Source organism: Pinus tabuliformis, chromosome 5_2 (genome assembly GCF_031772625.1).
Source record: "Pinus tabuliformis cultivar Carrire ecotype Pingquan chromosome 5_2, CPIR1, whole genome shotgun sequence".
NCBI lineage: Eukaryota > Viridiplantae > Streptophyta > Pinopsida > Pinales > Pinaceae > Pinus > Pinus tabuliformis.
The window spans coordinates 213,001,362-213,028,929 of NC_142306.1; the positions used below are offsets into that span (position 1 = coordinate 213,001,362).

The 27,568-nt window shown below is 39.2% G+C and overlaps 1 protein-coding gene across 2 annotated transcripts in view; it reads right to left on the reverse strand.

Moving 5' to 3' along the window:
• LOC149158306 (preprotein translocase subunit SCY2, chloroplastic-like) overlaps window positions 1-27,568 on the reverse strand; it is a 389,240-nt gene that overhangs the window by 106,451 nt on the left and 255,221 nt on the right. The window lies entirely within an intron of this gene.

The window sequence follows — 27,568 nt, forward strand, 5'->3', positions numbered from 1 at the left end:
GATGCTTACCACAATTTTGCTCAGCTCATTCACAATAGATGATTATGGCGTTTGGCATACATGAGCAAGGAAAATTTTAAGAAGCCCCCCAAAATTTATATACTATGTTGCCAGGAAACATGGGTTCGGGGACGGGTACATCACCTTTTGAAAGAGGATACATGGGTTCGTTGGGTGTATATATATGAATTTGTATATTTTCCAACTTTAAACAAGAAAAATAAAATATTTATGATTTAAACTTCAAAGATTTAAACATGCACATCATTGAACATTCAACATTCACATTGAAATGTCAAAATTTCTAGTTTGATATCAAGTGCAAATCGGAGTTCACATATTAATAAGAATCATGATATATGTCCATTGTCATACTACATTCAAAATTTGCCTTAAGGCATCTCCAAACATGAACTAGGAAATTTCAAAATAGTGAACAATGACGTCCTCAACCCATGTCGTCAGCATCACTTAGATCTTCAGTCAGCATGTTCTCCTGCTACATAGATACAATAGTAATGACCTTAACCTAGCTACAATAGTGATGACACTCGGCCTACACAATGAATCTATAATGGCCATCACTAAGTTGAAATTGCGGAAAGAGAAATAAAAAGGTCGAGCCTGAAAAGACTTACAATAAAATTAGTAAAAAAAATTGACCCTAACGTTCCCAATTTTGGGGTTCCACGCACCCGTTGTCAGGGTTGTTAGCCACCATTTTGTGGGCGATATGGAGAAAAAATTTATCCAAAATGGTCCTTAGCCAGCAGCCTACAACCCCTTGCAGTGACCATCTAGCTCATTGTTCCATTTCTCTGCCACCTGAGCCAGCCATGTAGTCCCTCACCCATATGCCATGATCGTATGTTTGAAGGTGGGCCTCCCAAACCTAAAGGTATGCCTTGTCATTTGGAAATTGAGTATTGTAGTTTGCTTATCATGGACACTTCTGCGCATGGATTAATGGGGGGATTCGGCGGAAAGAATGGACTAGGTTTGTGCTCTTGTCCCCTAGACCACTTTTGGGTATTAACCTTGGATTCTAGTCCTGTGGGATCTCTTTTACTGACCATTTGGCTCTAGGGATGGTCTTTCATCGTAAACCCCAATTTTGATTGTGTGTCCCACTCCCTTATCTGCTTATATTACCCTCTTTCCACTCATTATTACCCCATTCATCATTTCTCCTACCTAGGTCCACATGCCTCCACTTGGTCCACATAGGGTTAGCTTGCTCCTTCCCCTTGCCCACACCTTGGGTCATGGCTTGGAATGAAGCCCGAAGGTTCATGCAGCTAAAAAGAAAGATAAAAGCATATCTGGCCACATTCAACAAAAAAATGTACCACAAAATGCAAAAGATGGTCGGGACAAACACATTTAGCATGTGGGCAAAAGCCAACACATGGACTCTACCCCATCATCATGGCCATCACCCTAGTTCCTGCAGATTCTATGAACATCCTTCATCATAGAGGAACCCATGATTGTCCCAACCCCTTGTGGGCAATGAACCACCCTACCTTTAAAAGGGGTATTCACTGTTATATCTTATACATCATGCTCTTACCCCTTGAGCCCCAAGTGGTTAATCAAAGAAAATCATAAAAAGGCAAAAGGCATATAAAGAAGGGTGGAAAAATCAAGGCCAGAGCACCTCATGCACCACGATTTCTCCCTCCTATACATTACAAACCTAAGTGTGGGCTTCCCTCTTATTAGCTACCCTTGTACCCCAGCGTGTGACCAAGGGCTGCCCCTTCTCATCCCCTACTACATTCACCTATTTGTCACATGCCACCACCTTTTGAAGGATGTACCTTGACTATATTATCCCCTTTAGAAGTAGAAACCACCTAATACGATTATTGGTTAACCCCATTTGGAGTTTAGGAGACATTGGCACATCCCAAAGACCATTATGGAAGTGCAGACCATTATGAAATCCCCATCTGTGGTCCATAATTGGTAAACTCATTTACTCAATTTCTCTAATGACTTATTGTATTGGAAGGCTAGGGGACGCATTGGATCTTACACAGGATTACAGATGGTCTCCATTTTGGGTTTGGTCTCTCTATACGTGGTCCTAATCCTCCAAAGGACTACATTGGCACATGTAGGGTGTGCGTTGAGAACCATGGGCCTCCACAGCAGCAGAAAACACTCCATGGATTCTCATATCCATTCAAAGATTGCTCATGGTTCACTCATTGGACGAGGAAGATGCACCTAATCCATCATGCCCAGTTAGCCCCATATTTGCACCATATGCTTGGCAGATGATCCAGGACTTGCACGATGATGTGGCATCACCTACACCATCATCTTAGCCCTTGCAGACGACCTACAAGCACCTTCGATTTGTTTGGATACCCATAAGGACACTTGTGTGCCTCCACATCTCATTTGGAGCACCACAGGTTATTACAAGGGGCCAACACCTTGTCCATTGCTTTTGAGGGTCCTACTCTTCATTGTAGCACCCATGGACCTCATTAGGCCTCTTAGAGGGCCCTACAGCATCCGTATATTATTATTTGACCTTTTGAGAGGCTTATTCTTTCATTTATGAGCTAGTTTGGTGGGTTTGTCACCAAAAGTTGAATTATTAGAATATTATTTTATTTTTGGGGCTTTTGTAGGCCAAGGAGGCTAATTTGAACTCCTAAATTGTGTTTAAATACCAGTGTTGTGAACATCTCAATAACATTCTGATTTTATCTTAAAATCACGATTTTTGGCCTAGCTAATGTTTGCCGATATTTTACTGATATTTTCACGATTTTTATGAGTTTTTGGTTTTTCGAACGCTTGTCGATTTTATCCTGATGCCGAAGTTCGCAACATTGATAAATACCACTGAGATGAGTTCATTTGCTCATCATCACTTTGGATCGGATCCTTTCTCTCACTTGAAAATTTCACACATTTTCTAGAGGATGAATTGGAGCTTTATGGATGAATTTTGATGTGTGGATATTGGTCTATCTTATCTTGGAGCTTCTCTTTTGTCAATTGTGGATGGTTAGATATATTCTATTACATCTAAGTACATGTTTTTAATGTTATTCTTGTTTTACTTTGTCACATACATTGGACTGGAATTTTCACTATTTCTAGGGCTAATTGTTGCATGCATTTACTGCTTAAAGTTGTGGAATTTTGTCTCTATTATAGGATCTCTCAATGTATGGGCCATGTAATGTGAACGAAATCTCCTACGGGTAATCCTATCAACGAATTGACCTTCATAAGCCATCTCCTTTGCACATTGAAGTATAAAACTTGCAAGATTGCTTCTCCTTGACCTAGAAGGCTAGCAATGTGATCTTGAGGCTTCCTTGACTGGAAATCGAAGGTCCTCACTCATATTCATCTTAGGCTCCAACCTCCCAAGACAAAGGCATTAATCTACCAAAAGGTGGTCACCTAAAATCAAATCTTTTTCACCTTTCTCCAAGTCTAGCCGAGCTGGGTCACCTAGGGCATCATTTTCCCAACAAAATACTCATCCAAAAAGTGTGATCTCTTACGGTCTCCTGAGCTTGTGTTTCCTCAAGTCCCCCTCCAAATTTGAGGCCATTCTGACAATGGAGTTGTGAGAAAATCCAAGCCCTAGCTTTGGGATCAAAATTTTCCCTAACATCCCTAAAGGCTAGTACCATATTAGATCAATTCAAACCTTTAAGTGGATATTCTTTCTTTGATCCATTTCCATACCTTCTCCAGGTTAGGGAAAAGCATTGATTACCCTACTCTTCTCCCTTACCCTAGACTGGGTCCACTTGGTCCTGTACTTTAAAGAGACAATTCTTCAAGAACCATCCAGGATACTAATTTCAATAGGGATTTTAGGGATTGGGAAATTCCTTCATAAGTCATATCCTATAGACCTAACCCTCAAATCCTCCTATCCTTTCCCTAAGAGACCTTGTACCTTGCTTAGAAAGCAAGCAAGCTCTATCCTTCTAACTCTTCCAAGAAAGGGATTATTTTGGGTCACCCCACATCATTTCATTGACTTATCCTTCATTGGTGGCTCCATAATACACTGGGTCTCCTCCCATCAATGAAAGTCCGTAAATAGAAGGGTGCCTTAGCTGAGGTGACAGTGAGCTAAGCCTCCATTTGTTGCCCTTAACCTAGCATTTGCCCTTTAGGGATCCCCTATATTTCCCCTATTAGTTTGAGCGGTAATATTTTGGCGTCTTTGACAAGGACACGAAACATGTGTTTGGTTCCCCATACGACATATTGACATAACATTATTGGCAACTCCATTGGAAGAACGAAGCCCTAGTTCTTCATTGAACTTCAAAGTCAATGCTTGTAGGGTGAAGCAAGCATTTGTTAAGGCAATTTCATTCACCCTGGTGACTCCCATGTCACTAAGGACCCAGCAACATGTTGACCACATATATTCCTGCCATAGATATGACAGGGACCCCAAAATATCCTTCATCGAAATCCATGAAGAATATGCCAATGTTCGATGGGGATCCACATTCCGCAGCCAACCACATGGTAAGGTTCATAAGGTACCTTTCAAAGCAAAATATAACTCAACCTTGTGACCAAATGGAATTTTTTGTCCTATCCATTGCCCCAAGTACCAATTGGCTTGAGTCATGTAAACCTAAAAGCATTCCCTCTCTTCCAATGTTGACTACGCACTTCTTGTTGCATGAAGGGTCGAGTTTCCAATCTCATGAAGACATATCCCAAATGTTAGATACGACCCTTCGAGAAGAGGAGGTTACTGAATATGGTTTTATGCTTGAGGAAGAGCCTCTTCTTGATGCATACTTTAATGATGGTGCCTAAGGAGAGACTCATGAATTGGAAAGCATGTCCTCTAAGGATAATGCGGAAGATCTCACCCCCGAGAGCCCTCAGACATTGCAGGAATGGATGATGGAATATGAAAAGTCTTATAGGAAACTGATGGCCACATATAACTCCCAAGAGATTTTCTCCCACTATTGTGAGCAATCGATAACACGAAGAGTGAATATAAAGAGAGTCCTACCGATGACCTTCTTCTTGAGGCATTTTATCAAAATCATGTAGTAAATACCTTGGAGATCATTCTTCGAGAACGGATGAAGGAGGAAAAGTCCTCCCTATCTAAAGAAGAGAATGAATGGCATCCTAACCAACACCAAATATATAGTGAAGAATGGGAGGATTCTAAGGAAGATCATGATAATTGAATAAATGAAGAATCTATGAGTGACTTTGGGGCTGTTGATTGGGGAATTGGATATGATTATAGAAATGAAGACCCCATGGTTTCTCAAGTCCATAAGAATGAGCTTAGGGAAGAAGAAAATGCTTTGCCCCTTCTAAATAACAATGTTGGTCCTTATGAAGCCCTTCCTAGTGATTGGAAAGGTCTCTTCTTTATGTTCCAAGATGATTCAATCAAAGAAAAGCCTTCCAAAACAGGGGAAATTCTAATGACTCTAATATGAAAGAAATTGAGGAAGATGCTTCCTTAGGCACTGCCCCACATAAAGGGTTTCTCTTCATTTTTGAAAATTCCTCCCCTACCCTAGAAATAGAGGTTTGTAATGATGTTCATTGCCCTACTCTTGATGAAGAACTACGTTCCCCTATGAAGGACCAACAATCATGGTTTTTCCCCAAATACAAGGATGAGTCTAGTTCCCGTATTCCCAATGACCAAAATAATATCATCCTAAATATGTTCGAGACATTCAATCATTCTTACCTAGAGGGTGATAGGCCTGAGATAGCTCTTCATCAAAGATTCATGTACTTGATCATTGATATTTCTATCTCCTGGTTAGAAAACCAAATTCAATCTTCTTAGTTGATCTCTTTCCCTTCTTTTAGGGTTCTTTTCTACATAATATGGGTCTCCTATTTTCCCACCTCCGGCCCCCGTAACTCCTTGCATCATTATTCCCATATATATTGTCGAGTCCATTGCAAAAATAATCATGGAAGCATGCAACCTTGTATTGATCAATTGACATGTTGGTTGCATTGGGTCTATGATTATATCTAGCACTTGACATTGTATCATATGCATGGTAGAGTAGGGTGCATCGCATGCTGATTTTGAATAACAAATAACATCATATGATATTTCTCATGGTAGATAGATGCATATTTGCATATTTTATTATTTGTTGATTTTATGACCTAACATATAGCATGTGCGATCAGGGGACACCACGAAAGCATGTGGCCCCGTGTTTTTTTTACACCTATTATATGTGTAGGTGACAAGTCTATGGTAACCAAGAGATTGTTGGGGTTCCTGTGAACCCCCGTTCGAGTAGCTTCGCCCACTTCTTCGAGAGATCACGTCCCAGTTGGGGGCAAATGTTACCCACCATTTTGTGGGCGATATCCCTAGGAGAAAAAATTTCACCAAGATGGTCCTCAACCAGCAGCCCCTTGCAGTGACCAGCTAGCAAATTGTGCCATTTCTCTGCCACCTGAGCCAGCCATGTGGTCCCTCGCCCATCTTCCATGATCGTAAGTTTGAACATGGACCTCCCGAACCTAAAGGTATGTCTTGTCATTTAGAAATTGAGTATTGTAGTTTGCTTACCATGGACACTTCTGGGCATGGATTAATGGGGGGATTTGGCAGAAAGAATGGGCTAGGTCTATGCTCCTATCCCCTAGACCCCTTTTGGGTATTAACCTTGGATTCTAGTCCCGTGGGATCTCTTTCACTGACCTTTTGACTCTAGGGATGGTATTTCATGGGAAAACTTGATTTTGGTTGCATGCTCTCGCTCCCTTATCCGCTTATATTACCCTCTTTCCGCTCATTATTACCCCATTCATCATTTCTCCCACCTGGGTCCACATGCCTCCACTCGGTCCACATAGGGTTAGCTTGCCCCTTCCCCTTGCCCACACATTGGGTCATGGCCTGGAATGAAGCCATCTCCTTTGCACATCGAAGTATAAAAGCTGCAACATTGCTTCTCCTTGACCTAGAAGGCTAGCGATGTGGTATTGAGGCCTCCTTGACTGGAAATCGAAGATCCTCACTCATATTCATCATAGACTCCATTCTGCCAAGACAAAAGCACTGATCTACCAAAAGGTGGTCCCCTAAAATCACATATATTTCACCTTTCTCCAAGTATAGCCAAGTTGGGTCACCTAGGGCATCATTTTCCCAACAAACTACCCATCCAAAAAGTTTGATCTCTTAGGGTCTCCTGCGCTGGTGTTTCCTCAAGTTCCCCTTCAAATTTGAGGCCATTCCGACAGTGGAGTTGCAAGAAAATCCAACCCTAGCTTCGGGATCAAAATTTTCCCTAACATCCCCAAAGGCTAGTACCATATTAGATCAATTCAAACCTTTAAGTGGATATTCTTTCTTTGATCCATTTCCATACCTTCTCTAGGTTAGGGAAAATCATTGATTGCCCTACTCTTCTCCCCTAACCTAGATTGGGTCCACTTGGTCTCGTTCCTTTAAAGAGACAATTCTTCAAGAACCATCCGAGATACTAATTTCAATAGGGATTTTAGGGATTGGGAAATTCCTTCATAAGTCATATCCTATAGACCTAACCCTCAAATCCTCTTATCCTTTCCCTAAGAGACCTTCTACCTTGCTTAGAAAGCAAGCAAGCTCTATCCTTCTAACTCTTCCAAGAAAGGGATTATTTTGGGTCACCCCACATCATTTCATTGACTTATCCTTCATCAGTGACTCCATAATATACTGGGTCTCCTCCCATCGATGAAAGTCCGTAAATAGAAGGGAGCCTTCGCTGAGGTGATAGTGAGCTAAGCCTCCATTTGTTGCCCTTGACCTAGCATTTTCCCTTTAGGTCCCCTGTTAGTTTGAGCAGTAACAGGGGTTCAGCAGACCTAATTAGACAAAAGAACCCAAATTTTAGTTGTGAAGGACATGGTGCTTAGTTGGAGATCTCGATTCTTTTGTGTGTGTTTTAGAAGAACTCGTACCCGAACCCGATACTTGGGGATGAGAACCCAGGACAAGTTCAAAAACCCCCGGGTTCATGAACCTATGCAACATAGTTTATATGTATAATAAATGGGTGAATTCGCTTTATACAAAGGAAAATGTTTTTTCTAATTTATCAATAATATAATATGTATGTATAATTGTTTGGCGAATCTTTCACTAAATTATAAAATCTTTTTAAATCTTGGCAAATCTTTCACTAAATTATAAAACATTATAAAGTCCTGGTAAATTTTTCACAAAATTAGAAAACATTCTAAGATCTTGGATAACACTTCATAATGTGTGCAACCATATATATAATAATAAGAAGAAAAAAAAAAAAAAAATTAACTATCATACTCATTTTTCGTGATTGGGAAAAGAAACATCATGGTTTATGTTTGTGAAGGTTGAAGATTCTTAATATAAAATCTTGCAAATCTATTTGCATGTTTTTATCATTTTTTATCACAAAGGTATTATTACCTCCCCAGGGAAAACTAGTTGGAGAGGCATTCCCAAAAGTGTGCAATGTTGAATTGTAGAGGTCATTTTTGCTCAAATTAGGTCTTGACACATTCAGACAACTCACTCATATTCTATGTAATTCACATTCTATAGGCTTCACATGAAAATAAGGTCTATGAATAGCTATCTCAAAATCGTGAATCTTTACATCAAATTCTTTTGGTTTCTTATACATTGCTTCTCTAATAGCTAGATACTTCTCAAATTCCTTGGCTTCAGATAAACCAACAACCTTAAGACTTTGTGTTTCATCACCATTTGTAGATCTTTCACCTCCTTTTGTAAGTATTTGATCTGCAAACTGTTGTGAATATTCCATTGGATAGTGCATCATAACAAATATGATAAAGTTGTACTTAAAAATCAGAAATTTACACTATAAGGGTGTATCTCTCCTTATATTTTTGGATCAATAAATTATGGTTTATGGAAAATTCATGCGAATTATAATTATGCAAAAAATAGAGAACATCGAAATAAAACTCACAAACCACATATTAACACAAGATATAACCTGAGAAACCTTTTTGGGAGAAAAACCAGCTAGAAGGTTAAGTTGCTCTACTCTCTTTCTCTGGATGGAAAATGGATCTGAGTACAAAGAAGTGAGGCATGTGGCCCATGGGTTGCTACGATGCATAAATCCTCTATTCTCTTTCCCCATCCACTCTCGGATACTCTACTCATCTATGAAATAAAGTGCACTAAAATAGAATGCAACCTGATTTCCTCCTAGTGGCCTAGTTATAACTTAGCTTGATATCTTACAAGTGGTTAAGTTTGACTCCTTCAACTCTTAACTAGATTTACAATATGGACTCTTTTGTTAAAATTTGGCAACTCAGGGACGAATTTCTCGTAGAAGAAATCATATCTTCCAATTTTGTTTCTGACAATTTTAATATGACTTGCCAAAAATAGCAAGTCACATCTCAATTTGGAAGTGACTTTCCAAAATCAAAAAGTCGTGTCTAAATGATCAAGGATGATCTCGACATACGGAATCCACATTAAAATCAAATCAATCATGATATGAGTCAAGAATTAATATATGTATCCTTACAAATATTATTACTATTATGATACTATTATTATTTATAAAATAATCTAAAGTCATTCACCTTTAATGGATTAATAAAAATGAATTCTCTCCTAAAATAAGTAAATTAGATTTGGAATCTCTTACTTCGAAAATCAAGCCTCTCTCTTGGAATAAAATAGTAACCCCATACTTAAGAGAATGTAATTCTCCTTCACTAATTCAATGTATGGAAAAAATGTAACTTCTCCTCATTAAATGCACTTGTAACTCCCTCATTCAATTCGATTTGTAACTCCCACCAAATATTCTTTCATGTCTAAGTGTAACTCTCTATCTCCCTAGTTGGAATTGTAACTCCTCAAGACAAGTGTACCTCTCTCTCTATTTTTGGGATGAGTTACACTTATCCTCAAGTTACTCCTCTCTCATGGAATTTAAGTCTCCTATTATTGGCTCTAAGCATGAATTCATTTTGTAACTCCTCTCATTTCTCATATATTTAAATAAGAGCAAGTGATAGTTGAGAGTAGCATGTTCATTGTAAAAATGAGAGTAAGTGTTGAGTGCGTGCAAGAGAAATGTGAGAGCTAGTGAAGAGAAAGAACAAGCGAAAAGCTACAGCAAGTGTGAACGACATGATCTGATCAAGAGAAGGTGGAGATCTTCAAGCAAAGAGAAAGTGCAGTTCAGCTGCAAGTTGATCAAACATTGGTGACTTTATTCATTCTCATTCTCTCTCTCTGTACTCTACTGAACAATTGAAGAAATCTAATAGAAGAAGAATCATTTGGGTTTTCCTGCTTGAAGGGTTTTTCCCTAGTCATTGGACCAAAAATCTCAATGTCTCATATTTGTCCTTGGTTGTTTTTATATGATCCTTAAGTTTATGTTCTATCTACAATTGTTGATATGAAAAGTTGTGAATAAGAAATTTGCATTCTAAGTAATTGTAACAGCCTAGAACATTCAATTTTTTGCAAAGTACATTCATTTTTTTGCAAAGTACATTCAGCTTTCTACAAAATACATTCAATTCCATTCAGTCTTTTGCAAAGTACATTCAATTTTCTAAAAGTACATTCAGTTCTTTGAAAAGAACTTTCAAGTTTCTGCAAAGAATATTTAAATTTCTGCATAGAAATTTCATATTTTAATATGGTATCAGAGCCTTGGTGAAGACAAGTCCAAGGAGACCAGAGATCACCTAAGAGACCCCACTTGTTGCCAAAGCTTTTTTTGATCAAGATGACTTCGTCCTACTTCAAGGTAGAGGAGAAGTTGAATGATGCTTCAAACTTTGGTCCATGGAAAGCAAGGCTAGATATCACTCTTGAAGAACACGAAGTTCTGGAGTATGTTGAAGACACAATAGTTGATCCACTAGAAAATTCAAGTGTTTCTGTCAAATCCAAATATAAAAAGGATGAAATCAAAGCTAGAAGAATTATCCTTGATTCTCTTAGTGATCATCTCATTACTTATGTTTTTGGTTTGAAAAAAGCTAAAGAAATGTATGACAAACTAATTGACATGTTTGAAATTAGTAACTTGAACCAGATTATTGCCTTGAAGAATCAGCTGAAGGACATCAAGATGAACAAAGGAGAGACGGTTCAAGCATACTTCCTGAGAATGACCAAAATCAGGAATTGTTAAAATTGGCAACTAGGGCCAAACTTCATGTGGGTCATCTTATTCATGGCTGATAATATTTTTATTAGATTCCTCTCGTCAAAAGGTGTAGGATTGATATAAAGATCATCCGATTCCGATAAGTATTCATGGAGATATGAATTTATTTTTATTAAGGAATTATTATCAAGCCACCCTACAACTCATGTAGGCTCAGAAGCCCAACAGTCGCATCTATTCAAAGACCAACGTTGTGTATAAATACAGAAGGACTTTTCTCATTTGGACTCACTCATCTGATCACATCTCTCTCTCTCTCTCTCTCTCTACTGCGCAGAAAAGAGTCTCTTCTCTACTGCGCAGAAAAGAGTCTCTTCTCTACTGCGCAGAAAAGGGTCTCTCTCTCACACATGTGAAGCCGGACGCTGTTGAAATTGAAGCTGCAACTGCAGATCCCAAATTTGACCAGCGTGGACCATCAAACCTCCTCTTTTGATCTGTGCTGTAGGTTCATTTGAACCTCCTCTGAAGGCTGCAACTTTTGGTGGTGGAATCAAGTTGATCCGACGGACGGTTTGCGAGATATCGATTGCCCTAGTTTCAAGGAAGCTACTGAAACTGAAGCTACAACTGCGGAAATGAAGTTTGACTTGCATGGACCAGAATATCTCCTCATCTGAACTGTGTTGTAGGTTCATCTGAACCTCCTCTGAAGGCTGCAACTTTTGGTGGTGGAATCAAGCCGAATCCGATGGTTGGTTTGTGAGATATCGACTGCCCTAGTTTTGATGATGAAGCCGCTAATGCTGATGCTGCTGATCTAAGGTTTGCTACTGCTGATATAAATCAGATTTATTGTACTATTTCTCTCTGCTGAATTATTGAAGATAAAAGAAGATTTGATCAAAGGGTTTCCCCACACATTGTGGGGTTTGTCCCTGGCTAACTGCCACATCTTGTGTCTCTTGTCTTGGCTTGTTTTCTGTCACCGCCACATCTTGTGTCTCTTGTCTTGGCTTGTTTTCTGTCACCGCCACATCTTGTGTCTCTTGTCTTGGCTTGTTTTTTGTCGATCGTTTAATGTTCTATCTGCACTTTACTTTATGTACATGTGATTGCTAATCTATGGAATATAATAAGAAAAAGAAGTAAACTGTTATAAGCATAGAACATACCATCACTTAACAGGAATCAGCTGTCAATAGTTGGCGAAGTTGTACCCGACAAAGAAATGGTGTTGATTGCACTTGGAGGCCTTTCTTCTGTTTGGGAGACGTTTATCACCGCCATCAGCAATATCAACGTTATTCCCACATTTGATGAGCTCCTGGGAAAGTGTATCCAAGAGAAGGCCAGAATGATCTCCAGAGGGAGAATTTCACATCATGAAGAAGGAGAACCTACTGCATTTTCAGCCTATGACAAGAGAAAGAAAGGTAATAAAAAGAAATATGCTTTCAAATCAAATAATGGGAATCTGGACATGTCAAAAGTTATATGCTTTAACTGTGAAAAGCATGCTCACTTTTCTCATGACTGTAGAGAAAGAAGAACATCTAGATTCAAAAACAAACCTCATTATAGAAAAAACACAACTGAAAATCAAATACAAGGTCATTCTAAGAAAACAAGAAATCCAAGGTATAGAAATAATGCATCGGAAACTTGATTAGAATATATTCTAGTTTCTTCTCTTTCAAGTTTTTCTTCTGCATATTCATTTGATAGTTGGTTAGTTGCTAGTGGTGCTTCCAAACATTTTACTGATTATAAAGAAGCACTCTCTAATCTAGTTGAGACGGAGACTAATTTAAATGTTATCCTTGGAGATAATTCTACTCACCAAGTTAAAGGTTATAGTTTAGTTTCATCTCAGTTAGATGATGGAAAATATATTTTTCTGCAAGAAGTTTTGTATGTATCTGGTTTAAAAAAGAATCTTGTATCCATATCTGCTCTAGAAGATAAAGGAATGAAAGTTGTTTTTATTAATGGAAAAGTTCTAACCTGACCCTTTAACTCAAGTATGAGAGAAGTCTTCACTCTTGGATCAAGATGTGAAGGGTTTTACAAAGTCAATGGTAAACTCATTCATACATTGGTCCATGATATTGATCTTCAATGTGAGCTATGGAACAGAAGATTTGTTCACCTACACTACAAAGCCTTACCTCATGTAAGGAAGATGGTTTCTGAAATGCCTGAGATGAGAATAGATCGTGAAGGAGTTTGCCCAGGATGTGCAATTGCAACGCATATAAAGGGAACATTCCCTTCAAACAGAACAAAAACTAGTCAGATACATCAACTCATATATTCTGATTTATGAGAACCTATCCTTGTTACTTTTCTTGGTGGCTACTTGTATTTAATGATTTTCGTTAATGGTTTTTCTCGTAAGACATAGATATTGTTTTTGAAAAAGAAAGGGGAAGTATTTGACATGTTCAGAGATTTCAAGGCTCTGATTGAAAATTAAACTGGAAAGTTGATCAATGCTTTCAAATTTTATAATGGGGGAGAGTTCACCTCCAAGGATTTTAATGATCTTTGCAAAAACGTCAGAATAAAGAAATAAATCATTGTGTCGTACAATCCACGACAAAATGGGGTGGCAAAGAGGAAGAATAGAACCATTATGGAAGCAGTCAAAGCCATGTTGCATGATCAAAAGCTACCAAAGTTTTTGTGAGGAGAAGTTGTAAATATTATTGTTTATGTGCAAAATAGAACTCCTCATCGGGGCTTAGATAATAAGACTCCTGAAGAAGTCTTCACCGGTAAAAGGCATGAGGTGAGTGATTTGAGAATCTTTTGTTGTCCTATGTACTTCCATGTGCCAAAAGAGAAAAGGAACAAACTTGAAGCTTTAGGTAAGAAAGGTACGTTTGTTGTTATTGTGATAATTCAAAAGCCTATAGAATTTATGTACCCAGTCAAAGAACTATATAGTTTAGCAGAGACGTAACATTTGATGAAGATGTAGCTCTTAGAAAAGCAAGAGACTCGCCTCCTCCTACCATTGTTGAAAGACAAGTTGTTAATGAAAAATACTTTGCATCTAGTCTGAACTAAAACTTGAGAATGAGTTTGTTGATAATCCAATGGGTTCCATGGATCCTCTAGATCCTCCACCACATGATCCTCCTACCAGAAAGAGACCACTATGGTTGTGGGATATTTTGCAAGATGTTGAACAGCATGCTGCCCCAAGAGGAACATTTTGAGAAAATAAGAAGCCAAGTCAGTTTCAAGGGTATGTTGTGTTGAAGAATGTAACTAGGTTCGGTCTTCATATTTATATTTGAGTCAAAGAATGAAGAAACTTTTATTATTATTACAATGACTTATTAAAGCATGGGTTTCATGCATGAGTCATCATTTTATAGGTCAAAGTCCCCATTGTGGACTTCTAGGTTTTATACTGAGGCATTAGAGTCATTGTCCATTTAATGTGACCCTTCTTGGGCTTTTGTATCATGTAAAAATACTTATTATTGAGTCAAAAATGTATTTTGTCACCTCCACATCAAGTCAACCCTAACCTGATGAAGTCGGCCTACAAGTGGACAATTTGACCCACAAAAGAGGCTATATATACAAGAGCAATTCGATCTATTTGGACATCAACTCTACAAGTTCAATACACATCAAGGAAGTGCAGAAAAAGTGCGAAGTTCAAGGGGAAGAAAGAAAAAGTACAAGTCAAAGTTTCTGGGCTATCTCTCTCTCTCTCTCTCTCTCTCTCTTTTATGCGAAGTTACTGGGCTATTTGTTGGATCGAAGTTCCACTGCTGGGAGGGTCGAAATTTTGAAAGTGTTGGGTCGAAGATTCTGCTGCTAGAAAGCCGAAATTTTGGGATTTGCTAGGTCGAAGTGTTATTGCTACAAGGTCGAAGATCTAAATCAAAGTTACTGGAAAGAAGGGTTGACTTGGTGGTTGGAGGAGGTCAGTGTCTAGGTTGAAGAGTCTTGGATTATCTTGCCTTAACTACTGAAGGAAGAAGTTTGACTAGGTTTTCCATTAGATAGGGGTTTTTCCCTAGCAGAGGACCTACATCTTTTGTCTCTTGTTCTTGTGATCTTCATACACACATAATTTGGTAATTGCTTGATGAAAGATAATATAATAAAGATATAAAAGAAGCCAATATAATTCACAAGTAATTATAAGGAAAGTGAAATCTAACCCTAATTATACTAGCATTGATTTCTCAACATGGTTTCAGAGCTAAGGTCAAGGAAGATTGGAGATTTCTCTATTGGATTGAAAGAAAGGACTACTCCCTCTATGATAAGATACTTGAAAATGGGATTCAACATTGCAGGAAGTTGGATCAAAAGGATCATCTATAACTTATTCAACAAAGTCAAAGACAAAGGGTTTTTGGCTACACTCACAGGTTCACTCAATGATGACAATGCATGGATTATTGATAGTGGAGCATCAAGACACATGATAGGAGATAGCAAACAACTTCATACTCTATCAAAGGAACAATCTCAATGATGACAATGCATGGATTATTGATAGTGGAGCATCAAGACACATGACAGGAGATAGCAAACAACTTCATACTCTATCAAAGGAACAATCTTCTCATGCAGTGGAATTGGGAGACAACAAAAGCTATGTTGTTAAAGGCCTGGGATCAACTTCTTTAAAGCTAGACAATGGAGCAAAGCTACATCTCAACAATATACTATATGTTCCAGGTTTGAAAAAGAATTTACTTTCAATTTCTTGCTTAGAAGATAAAGGTGATAGATTTGCTTTTGTAGATGGAAAGGTTTTGGCTTGGGGTAAAGATTCAAGCATTGATAAAGCTAGAATTATTGGAATTCGTGAAGGAAGTTTATATAGAGTATTAACACCATCTCCTCAAGCTCTAGTTCACATGGAAATCAATCCCATTGAACTATGGCATAGAAGATATGGTCATTTACATTACAAGGTTATTCCCTCTCTCAACAAATTGGTAAATGGCATTCCCAATATTAAAGAAGATCGTGAAGGAATATGCAAGGGATGTGCCTTAGGAAAGAATACAAGGAAACCATTTACAAGCAATGAAACAAGGTCTAAAAAAATATTGGACCTTGTCCATTCAAATGTTTGTGGGCCTATGTCTGACAAATCACCTGTAGGTCATCTTTATTATGTAACCTTCATTGGTGATCACTCTAGAAATACATGGCTCTATCTACTCAAAACAAAGGACGAAGTATTTGAAAAGTTCAAGGAATTTAGGTCTAAAGTAGAGACCTTAACCAAAAGAAGAATAAAAACTTTAAGATCCGATAATGGTGGAGAATACACTTCAAAAGAAATAATTGCATATTGCAAAGAAGTAGAAATTAAGAGGGAGGTCATTGTTCCCTACAATCCCGAACAAAATGGAGTTGAAAAAAGGAAGAATAGAACACTTGAAAAATGTATTCGAACAATGAATTTTTATCAAGGCATTCCTAAATTTCTATGGGGAGAAGCTACAATGGTTGTTGTATATATTCAAAATAGAAGTCCTCATAGAATCCTCAAGAATATGACGCTCGAAGAAGCATTCACAGGAAGGAAGCCATGTGTGGAGTCTGGACCATCTCCGAATCTTTGGATGTCCCGCTTATATCCATGTTCCAAAGGACAAACGAAAGAAGCTAGATTCTATGAGCATTAAAGGGATTTTTGTTGGCTACAGTCTTTCTTCAAAGGCATATAGAATCTACATCAAGGAAGGAAGACACATTGAAGTAAGCAGGGACGTTATATTTGATGAAAATCATGCCTACAAAAGATCCAAAGATATTCCTATTGATTCCGATGACGAAGACATACCAATGTTCGAAGAAGAAGAAGAGCGCCACAACAATCCTACTACAAATCAAGAAGAAGAAGAAGGACCAATTGAGCCTATTCAACCTATGATCATACCCAACACAAGGAAAAGGTGAAATTGGTTAAAAGCTACTCTTGAAGATGTTGAATGATATGGAGCTGCGAAAGGAACATTTAGATAAAGCAAAAGACCAAAAAGATATTTTGGATATGCTACATACATGACAAAACCAATAGAAGTTGAACCAACTACATTTGAATAAGTTGCTCATCAAGAAGTATGGAAGAAGGCTATGTAGGAAGAATATCAATCCATCATGAAGAATGGGGTTTGGGAAATTGTTCCTAGACTCAGTGACAGATCGTTTGTCACTTCTAAATGGATCTACAAGATCAGGCACACTATTGATGGAAGCATAGATAAGTACAAAGCTAGATTCGTTGCTAGGGGTTTCTTTCAAAACGAAGGCATAGACTATGAAGAAACCTTTGCACCTACCATAAGTTATACTACTATAAGATCTCTGGTTTCGTTGGCTACAACAATGGGATGGAATATCCATCAAATGGATGTAAAATCAACATTTCTGAATGGGACCATCGATGAAGAAGTATATATTGAACAACCTAAAGGCTTTGAAATAAGACACTCATGTTTGTAGACTCTAGAAGGCCCTGTATGGCTTGAAGCAAGCTCGTAGGGCATGGTATGCAAGAATGGATGCATACCTTCTAAGAATCTGGTTCGTCAAAAGTTATGTTGATCCAAACCTCTATATCAAGGTTGTGCATAATGAGCCAGTCATTATTCTACTAAATGTGGATGATCCATTTATTACAAGTGTAGAGCGAAGGATACAAGAATGCAAGACTATGTTGGCAGTCGAATTTGAGATGAAGGATCTAGGTCTAATGCATTATTACCTAGGATTGGAAGTATGGCAGAAACCTAGGGAGATTTATTTGGGGTAAGGAAAGTATATAATTAAGTTGTTGCAGAAATTCAGCATGATGGATTCCAAGCCCACGACTACTCCCATGATCACAAATCTCAAGAAGTTAAGAAGCTCTGACTCAAGTCTCGTAGATCTTACCTCCTATCGAAAGTTGGTGGGTTCTCTGATGTATCTGGTAAACACTAGACCGGATATATGTTTTGTTGTGAACATTCTTATTCATTTTCAGTTAGAGCCTCGTTATGATCATTGGATAGCTGCGAAGCATATATTGAGATATCTACAAGGTACTATTCATCACTGCCTAAAGTATGATAGCAAGGAAGTCAAGCTGACAGGTTTTATAGATTCTGATTAGGGTGGCAGTGAGACCAATGGAAGAAGCACTATTGGTGGATGTTTTAGTTAGGGGTTTGCGATGATTTCATGGATGAGAAGAAAACAAGATCATGTTTCTTTAAGAAGTGTTGACACTAAGTCTGTGGTTGCATGTGAAGTAGGAAAGGAGGTTGTATGGTTAAGGAAACTTTTGTCAAATTTGTTTGAAAAACCTGCAATCCCTACAATGCTAAATTGTGATAATCAAAGCAACATTAAGATGTCTAAAGACCACGTGTTCCATGCAAGGACGAAGCATATCAACAATAAGTACCACTATATCAGAGGTTTGGTACAAGATTGCATCGTGAAGCTACAGTATGTACCAACCAACAAACAAATAGTTGATGTGTTGAAAAAGTATCTTCCTAATAAGAAGTTTGAGTATTTGAGGACCATGCTTGGTTTGGTTGATATTATTGGTTTCGTTAATGAAAGATGTTTAGAAGAGACCTGAGGAGGCATCTTGTGTGATACAAAATGCCTAGGAGGACATCTGGCCAACATATGTGTTGATGTCTAGATCCCAAAGTAGGGAGGGTGGTGTTGGTCATAAAGCTCTAACCTTGTCTTATGCACCTAGATTGTTGGGTTGATGGTTAGAAAGTAAGCTTAATGGTACCTAGAGAGGCTGAAAGCTTTAGTCCATCTTAGTCCCACCCGGATAGATTACCCTGGTCAGGAATCTAGTCTGTGGCACCTTGTGTGTTCTAGTTCTTCATAGCTCTTGCGTTTTGAGATCTTCCTTGTACTTGTATATACATGTGTAATTTATGAATACCTCCCTAGTTATCAATTGTTGCATTAGGATACAAGGTCACCGAATTTTCACATGGTATCATTGTTGGTCAGTGGTTGTCATTGAAGTCAACCCAAGCAGCACCAAGGGCTACCCCGATCTTGCATGGGCATTTTGACTTGACAATTTACTCTATTGTGATTCAAGGATCTTCTATATGGATTCTACTCGTCGATATGTTTCCGTTGATATATGGCACACCACGTAATTCTTCACAGTTTGAGAGATATTCGTGTTTGAAATTAGTAACACCAGTTAGTGGGCTGAAACCCTATGGGATTGTGGCATGGCACTCATAATTGGTTGTGGTCATTCAATAGTAAATAATTAATAATTTATTTTTTTTCAAAAATCCCCCCAACGTTCACCTATTGAGGACCCTCTCAACTCAAGACATTCATATAAATAGTGACCCTCATATTCTTCTCTAATAGGAAGTTTGTGGCTTCAAACAAGTCATCGTGGCATTTTCGCTATAACTTTTTTTCTACAAAGCTTCAGAAGCTGAAATTAAAACCCATTTGAGCCAAAATCTTGATGAACCTCGTGACCGAATTTCAAATCTTGGTTCGCTATATTTTCAGAGATATGATCTGAGGAAGTTAGGGTTTTTTGCAGGCTCCCGAATTCCATGTCAAACAGGGGACGTTGAGAAAATAGTCATAACTTTCTCTCTAAGCATTGGATTCAAATTTCGTAAATAGTCAAAAAAAGAGGACGGACTTTAGTTTGTTGAGAAGCGTTTTCAGGGCCGAAGATCGCAATAGTGACACATGGCACTTCGTAAAAGTCTGCTCTACTGAAACAATCTATAATCAGGTCATCGTGGGAGATTGGGCATAACTCTTTCTTGAAGAATCCAATCTTGATCAGACCTATCGGGTTGGAAAGAGGACTCAGAGGGCTACCACGGGACGAAATTTCAGACCCTAGAGATCCGAAATTACATAGATACAACAGATTCAATATCGAGCTCCTAGAAGGCAAGAAAAGCATGCGTTCAAGGATCACTGCAATAAGGACCACACATCAACAATCAAGGGTAAGTCTCCTACAACAAGGTATGTATGATTAGTGTTTACATTTGAAGTATGAGTATCATCTCTGGCATATGTTTTTGCACGACAACGTAAGTACATATAGGGCCTCAGTTATATCTCTATGACTCTATATGTCACAGTTAGTTTTGATACCACATTTCGGATGTCCTATTCTTGATACTACACATTTGATGCTACATATTCTTGATGCTACACCAAGTGTGCCAAATCTATATGATGTTGTGAGTTCATGTTACTTGTCTTGTCATAGTTGATAGAATGGTCTGTGTTGTTGTACTTAGAACTTGGTCCATCACAAGTCTAGGATCTGTCATCAGTTTTTATTGTATATATCTTTAGGTTAGTTTTGGATATAGTCTTGCATAAAGTCCAGGCCTATGTCAACAGTGGGAGTATTTGTCTACTGCTACAACAAGTCAACAACAAAAGTGACAAGCACACTTCAGGTACGCATTGTAATTTTAATTTGTAATTATTCATTATTATGCACTTACATGTGTTTTGCAGGAAAAGGAAAGTTGAAGGGTATTTTGTTTTGTTTTGGGATTGGTTTCGCCAGGCAAATTTTACATGCAAGTAGATGAAGACTCAAGTACAACTTCAAGCAAGAATTCAAGAGCCGAAGTACCAAATCAAAGGAAGCATTGCAGCAGGACATCCTTTGAAGACATGACAGCCATCCGTATATTGTGAAGAAGTGTCAAGGCCAAGAGTCATCATTGTAAAGTTGCAAAATAGTCATCATTGTAAAATTGTAAAAGAGTCATCATTGTAAAGATTGTAAAAGAGCCATTTGTGAAAGAGTCATTTTGCCTAGAGTCGAAGAGGAAGTGTTGGGAGGAATAGTAGTCATTGTTGGGATTATGCCATGGTTGGGTTGCAAGTCATATAGAGTGATTGGGTATTTGGTCAAGTACACGAAAATCATTGTACATCTTATTGTATCGTGGATTGTTGTCCTTGGTTTGGGAATCCACAGCCTTGTCTTATTTCAGTCATTATAAGGTGGCAGGGAGGTGCCAGGTAGGTGTATGAAGTCGCCTACATATTGGGGCCTACGAACAGTTCAGGGGGGTAGGGTGGTGCTAGGGCGAGTTGTGGCTCGCTAGGGTGTTAGGGCACCCATTCAGTTGATTACTGAAGAAACCAAGGTGTTGGGGCGTCCTTCCAATGGGAGCTAGAGAAGAATGTTTTTTTAGAGTTCTAGGAAGTTGTTGCTTTCATTTCAATTGGGGCTGAAGATTAAAGAATTTATTAGAAAAGGGTTCGGTGGTTTTTGATCCGAAAGGGGGTTTTCCACCTAAAATTCTTGTGTCTATTGTGTTCTTTTATTTATTGTTATTACTAGATAAACATTAATAATAATTGAAGATTAACTAATGCTTTGAAAAGATTTAAAAGTGCTAATTGCTAAGGAACACTGATTCACCCGCCCTCTCAGTATTTCCAACAATTGGTATCAGAGCTCGGTTCCTTCAGTGACAGCTTAACCATTGGAAGTCAGTTTTCAGAGCATAGAGATGGGAAACTCAAAGAAGCAGGTTACAAGGATTTCAAAGGAAGGTACAGGTACAACAAAATCTGAAGAAAGTGAGTATTGTGTACCAACCCCTGATTTTGATGCAGATATTACTGGATATGGTAATCCAGGATGGAAGTACATTTGCAGGCACATGGAGTATGGAAATCAATTGTTTTTGGAGACACACCTACCGACGAAGCTAAAAGGTACAATTCAAAGGTCATGAATGTAATTTTCAATGTTTTGCCAAATTATGTGAAAACAAACGCTGGTCAATGTTCAACAGCTAAAGCTCTTTGGGAAAAGCTTCATAATCTCTATTCAACAAAGCCATCAGGTCAAGTTGTTATTGAAAATTCGGATCCTTCTGATTATGATGAAGAAATGGGAGAAATGAGTAAAACAGAGTTTCAAAATCATGTGATCATGGTGATAAAGGAACTCAAAAGTCAAAAGGAAAAGACAAGACTTTTGGAAGAAAAATTGAAGACAGTAAAAGAACCCATCAAAAAAAAATGAAGAGTCTGAGAAGATGATTAGTAGTCTTAGAACTCAATTGGAAGAAATTAAGAATACAGTGACATGAGACCTCAAGAGAGAAGTCCAACAGAAGCAACAAGAACTCGACATAGCGTTTGCAGAGATTAGCAGGATCACACAACAGATGCAGGAAGCAGAAATTGAAAGGAAGGAATCTGATCAAAGATACATATCCATTGTTGACCAAAAGAAAAAGGAATTAGAAACATCTTCAGTAGAAATAAGCAAGCTCAGGATTGAAAATGAGAAGCAAAATGAACAGATATAGGTTCTCAACAGAGAAGTAGAGAAGATCACTCTTCTCAAGCTACAGGTTGAGGAGGCAGAAAAAAGAAGGAAAATCTTGAAAAGATGGTGTCAAGAAGATCTTGCTCAAAAGAAAGAAGAACTTGATCCAACCCGTGATGAGATCAACAAACTCAAGGGATCACAAAAAGAACACTTACAAGATAAGACAAATGAAGAAGAAAAAATTAAGGCAATTAAAGATGGTAAAGCTCCAGTTGATAAAGGTACAAGCTCCACATCTTCGCAGAATGATTCTAATAAGGAAATTGATCAGAGTGAAAAACCAAAGAAAAATGTTGCAACTCCAAAGAACAAGACCAAAGCAATCAAAAACTGTTAAATTATGGTATGTTCTATGCTTCGTGCAGTATACTTCTTTTCTTCTTATTAGCCACTGATTAGCAATCACATATACATTAAGTAAAGTGCAGATAGAACATTAAACGATCCACAGAAAACAAGCCAAGACAAGAGACACAAGATGTGGTGGCTAGCGAGCGACAAACCCCAATGCGGGGAAACTCTTTGATCAAATCTTCCTTTATCTTCAATAGTTCAGCAGAGAGAAATAGTAAAAAGTGAGAATTCTATAATTTTATATCAGCAGCAGCGAACCCCAGATCAGCAAAGTCAAACTTGGTCAAACGAGTTGAAATTGACCTCCAATATGCTTGGTCAATTTCCGGTCAACTAGCCCTCGAACAACCTAAAGAAACAGCCCTTGAATAGCCCCAAAAACACAGTCAAACTACTGCTGACTGAAGTCAATTTGCTGCCCAAAACTAGGGCAATCAACGATGGTCAAACCTGTGGACGGATTGCCTCAATTTTTGAGCCAAAATCTGTGGCCTGCCTAGGAGAGGCAAGCACACCAAAATCGCACCCTTGATGAGTCAACGCTTGGTCAACGCAAGTCAAAGAGACCTTCAGCAACTTCTGTGTCGTCCTTTCAGCGTCTTCCTTGCCCTAATGCATCCTCCTTCTTCCCACGTGTGAGTAGCAACTCCTTGTATAACCCAAAGTTAAGGAAAGCGAGAGAAGAATGAGTGAGATGAGATGATGAGAAAATGAATCAACCTCTCTTGTATTTATATGATTCACTGGGTATGTGTGCCACACATTTAACTATTGGCCGACCTTAACAATTTGTCAAGTAAATACAAATAAATTCATATCTCCATAAATACTTGTCGGAATCGGATGATCTTTAGATCAATCCTACACCTCTTGACAAGAGGAATCTAGGAAAAATATCAGCTGCCATAAATGAGGTGACCCACATGGAGTTTGGCCCTAGTTTCCAATTTTAATACTCCCTCTCAACTAGGGAGAACTCCATTTGCAATCCGTTTGACCGTCGCTACTATCCTAGCCATCTAATGCATTGCCCTGCACTGCTTGACCTTGCTCTTCTTTGCTCTGCTCTACTTTGCTCGAACTATGAAGAAATGATAGAAGAAATGATTGAGGATGTATCATACCATCCTCCACTGGCCCGAAGTCAATCTTAGAGTGTATCATACCACTCCCACTGATCCCAGATCAATGGAGGTCATCCTAGCATAGGGAGTACGGTAGATACAACAATGCGTCCATCGATAGTACTACTATGGTCCCTAACCCCATTTCCCGGCTGATTGATCAGATGAGAGGTACTTCCCATGAGTCCCAAACTACATGGGTAGGATGCCTCGACAGGAGAACTAATCATCCTGTCCACAGGAGAATGAATCATCCTGTCCAACAATCACCACAGGAGAACTAATCATCCTGGCCCACAGGAGAACTAATCATCCTGTTCCACAGTCACCACGGAGAACTAATCATCCTAGCCCACAGGAGAACTAATCATCCTGTCCTACAGTCGCCACAGGGTGTCACAGGGGAAGGTTGAACCTTTCACCCTGTACATAGTGCACCACCAGGGGATGGTGAGTCGCCCTATGGTCGCATGTCGCTCCAAGAAGTACCCCGCGTCCCCCTGGAGATCCCAGAGCTCAATACATCATACTCGACCCTCATAAGAGGGTCTCTGAACGACACCAAATCGTTCTCGGAGAGTCAAGAATTTGACCCTTCCTAGAGGCTTCGTCAAAATGTCGGCGACCTGTTCATCTATACCAATATGTTGGAGCCTTATTGCTCCCCGGTGCACCATATCCCCAATATAGTGGTACCTGATATCGATATGCTTGGAGTGATCATGAAATACGGGATTCTCTGATAAATGAATCCCGCTCAGGTTGTCACACAGGACCACGGTGGTGTCCAATGTAAATCCAAACAGCTCACTGAAGAGCTTTCGCAACCAAATCACCTCACAAAAAGCCATACTAGTAGCAATGTACTCTGCCTCGGCAGTGCTTAAAGCCATTGACTTCTACTTCCTGCTCATCCAGGATATCGACGCAGATCCTAAAGAGAAACAACACCGAGAAGTGCTCTTTCGATCCACCACACTGCCTGCCCAATCAGCATCGGTATATCCATGTAGTCTCACATCTCCAACCCATGAGTGACTGTGCCACGAAGATATCTCAACAGATTCTTGGCACCAATCCAATGTGAGTGGTGAGGCTCAACCATATGTTGACTCAACGTGTTGACTGCAAAACATATATCTGGACAAGAGTTCACCAAGAACATCAATGCTTCGATGAGTTGACGATACTCAGTAGCATTTCGTAAAACGGGTCCAGCAGCACTACCGCTTAACTTCTTGAAGTCAAGCTCCATCAAGGTACTCACGGGCTTGCAGTCCACCATATCGAATCTCTCCAATATCTTCACCACATATTTTCCTTGAGATAGGAAAATCTCCCCTGGCTTCTGCTAGACTTCTAGTCCTAGGAAATAGTGCAAAAGTCCTAGGTCCTTCATCTCAAATTCAAAAGCCAACTCCCTCTTACGTTTGTGAATGAGAGGGCTTGCACCTATTAGAAAGAGGTCGTCAACGTACAACACCAGTATGAGCGGATTCTCATCTTCAACCTTAAAGTAAAGGTTAGGGTCGGCTTCACTCCTAGTGAATCCGAGCTTCATCAAGTAGTTATCGATCCTCTCATACCACGCTCGGGGTACTTGCTTCAGGCCATAGAGGGCCTTCTTCAACCTGCACACATGAGATTCTCAATCATGAATCTCAAATCCTTCGGGTTGCTCCACATAGACCTCCTCTTTGATCAAACCATGCAAGAACGCGGTCTTGACATCCATCTGATGTAGGTTCCATCCTTGCAAAGCAACAAGGGCTATGATCACGCGAATGGTATATCGGGCAACAAGTGCAAATATCTCGTCATAGTCTATACCTTCCTTCTAAGAGAAGCCACGAGCGACAAAACGAGCCTTATACTTTTCCGCACTTCCATCGACTGCATGCTTTCTCTTGTAAGCCATTTCGAAGTGACAACTGCTTTGTCCTAGGGTCTGGGGACCACATCCCAAACATCGTTTTTCATGATGGACTCATATTCCTCAGTCATAGCATCCTTTCATACTTTACGCTTGATAGCTTCTACAAATTAACAAAGGCTCATTTTGGATGATCGTGCTCATGATGGTCAAGTATCCCTGATACCTGGTCGGCTTCTTACTTTCCCGGAAGGTTCCCCTAGGTGCAACGTGCCCTTCAACATCATCAATTGTCCCCCTAAGCCATGAAGGCCTCTTCCTAGAAGAGGAAGGCTCTTGCGAAGGGGGATCAATAGGATCCATAAGTTCTTCCACATCGGGCATCATCTCATCTTCCTTTTCATTTGGTTCTCTGGCATCAGCTTCTTTAGATCCCCTTTGAGTAGGAAGATTATCAACTTTGCTAAGAGCCATATCTTCGTCAAAGGTGACATCATGGCTAATCTCGATTTCCCTTTGACCAGCCACATAGATTCTATAGCCCTTAGAGTTTTTGCTATAGCCCACGAAGATTCCTTTCTTTCCAAATGCACCCAATTTATTCCTCTTCTCTTCGGCACATGAAAATATACCGAACTTCCAAAAATTCTAAAATGAGATACGTCAGGTTTCTTACCAATGAACATCTCTTCGGGAGTCTTGGAACTCAATGCTTGATGCGGACATCGGTTTTGTACATATACAACAGTATTCGTAGCTTCGACCCATAGAAACTTTGCAAGTCTTTGATCATGGAGCATAGCACGGATAGCTTCCACAATCGTACGATTCTTCCTTTACGCCACACCATTCTACTCAGGAGTATATGGTGTTGTAGTCTCCCTCTTAATGCCAGCCTCTTTGCAAAAGTCATGGAACTCATTGGATTCATACTCAGTCCCATTATCAGTCCTTAAGATCTTGATCTTCTTTTCAGTTTGATTCTCGATCAAGGCTTTGAAGTGACGAAACCAAGTGAACAATTCATCCTTCTTTTTCAAGAAGTATATCCAAGTCTTGCAAGAATAATCATATGTAAAAGTGACGTAATATAAATATCCTCCCAAAGAGTTCATGGGCATCATACCAGATATGTCTGAGTGAACCATCTACAATATATTGGAGGTTCTGCTTTGGCTTGAGGGGAATGGTCCCCTTTTGAGCTTCCCTTCGGCACATCTAGGACATACACCTCCTTGCTCTACTTGGAACTCGGGCATCCCTATCACCATTTGTCTTGCATTGGGTAGAGCTTTATAATGAAGGTGAGCAAACCTTCGATGCCGTAGTTCAAACTGAAGTGATGTGTCACAAGACATGACACCCAGCAGACTTCCACTGACCTAATATAATGAATCGACTCGAAACCCAAGAGTGAAAGCTTCCTTAATTCTTTTTCCATACACTTATCTTGCCATCAATGAAGGTTACCTTGTAGCCTTTGTCCTCCATTGCCGAAACGAACACCAGGTTCTTTTTGAGATCAAGTACATATAGGACTTCTTGCAAATGAATTGTATTACCCTGATTCAATTGAAGAGTGACATTCCCTACGCCTTTCACAGGATATTTTGCATTGTCCCCAAGAACAATTTCCAGGTTGGTCTCCTTTTCT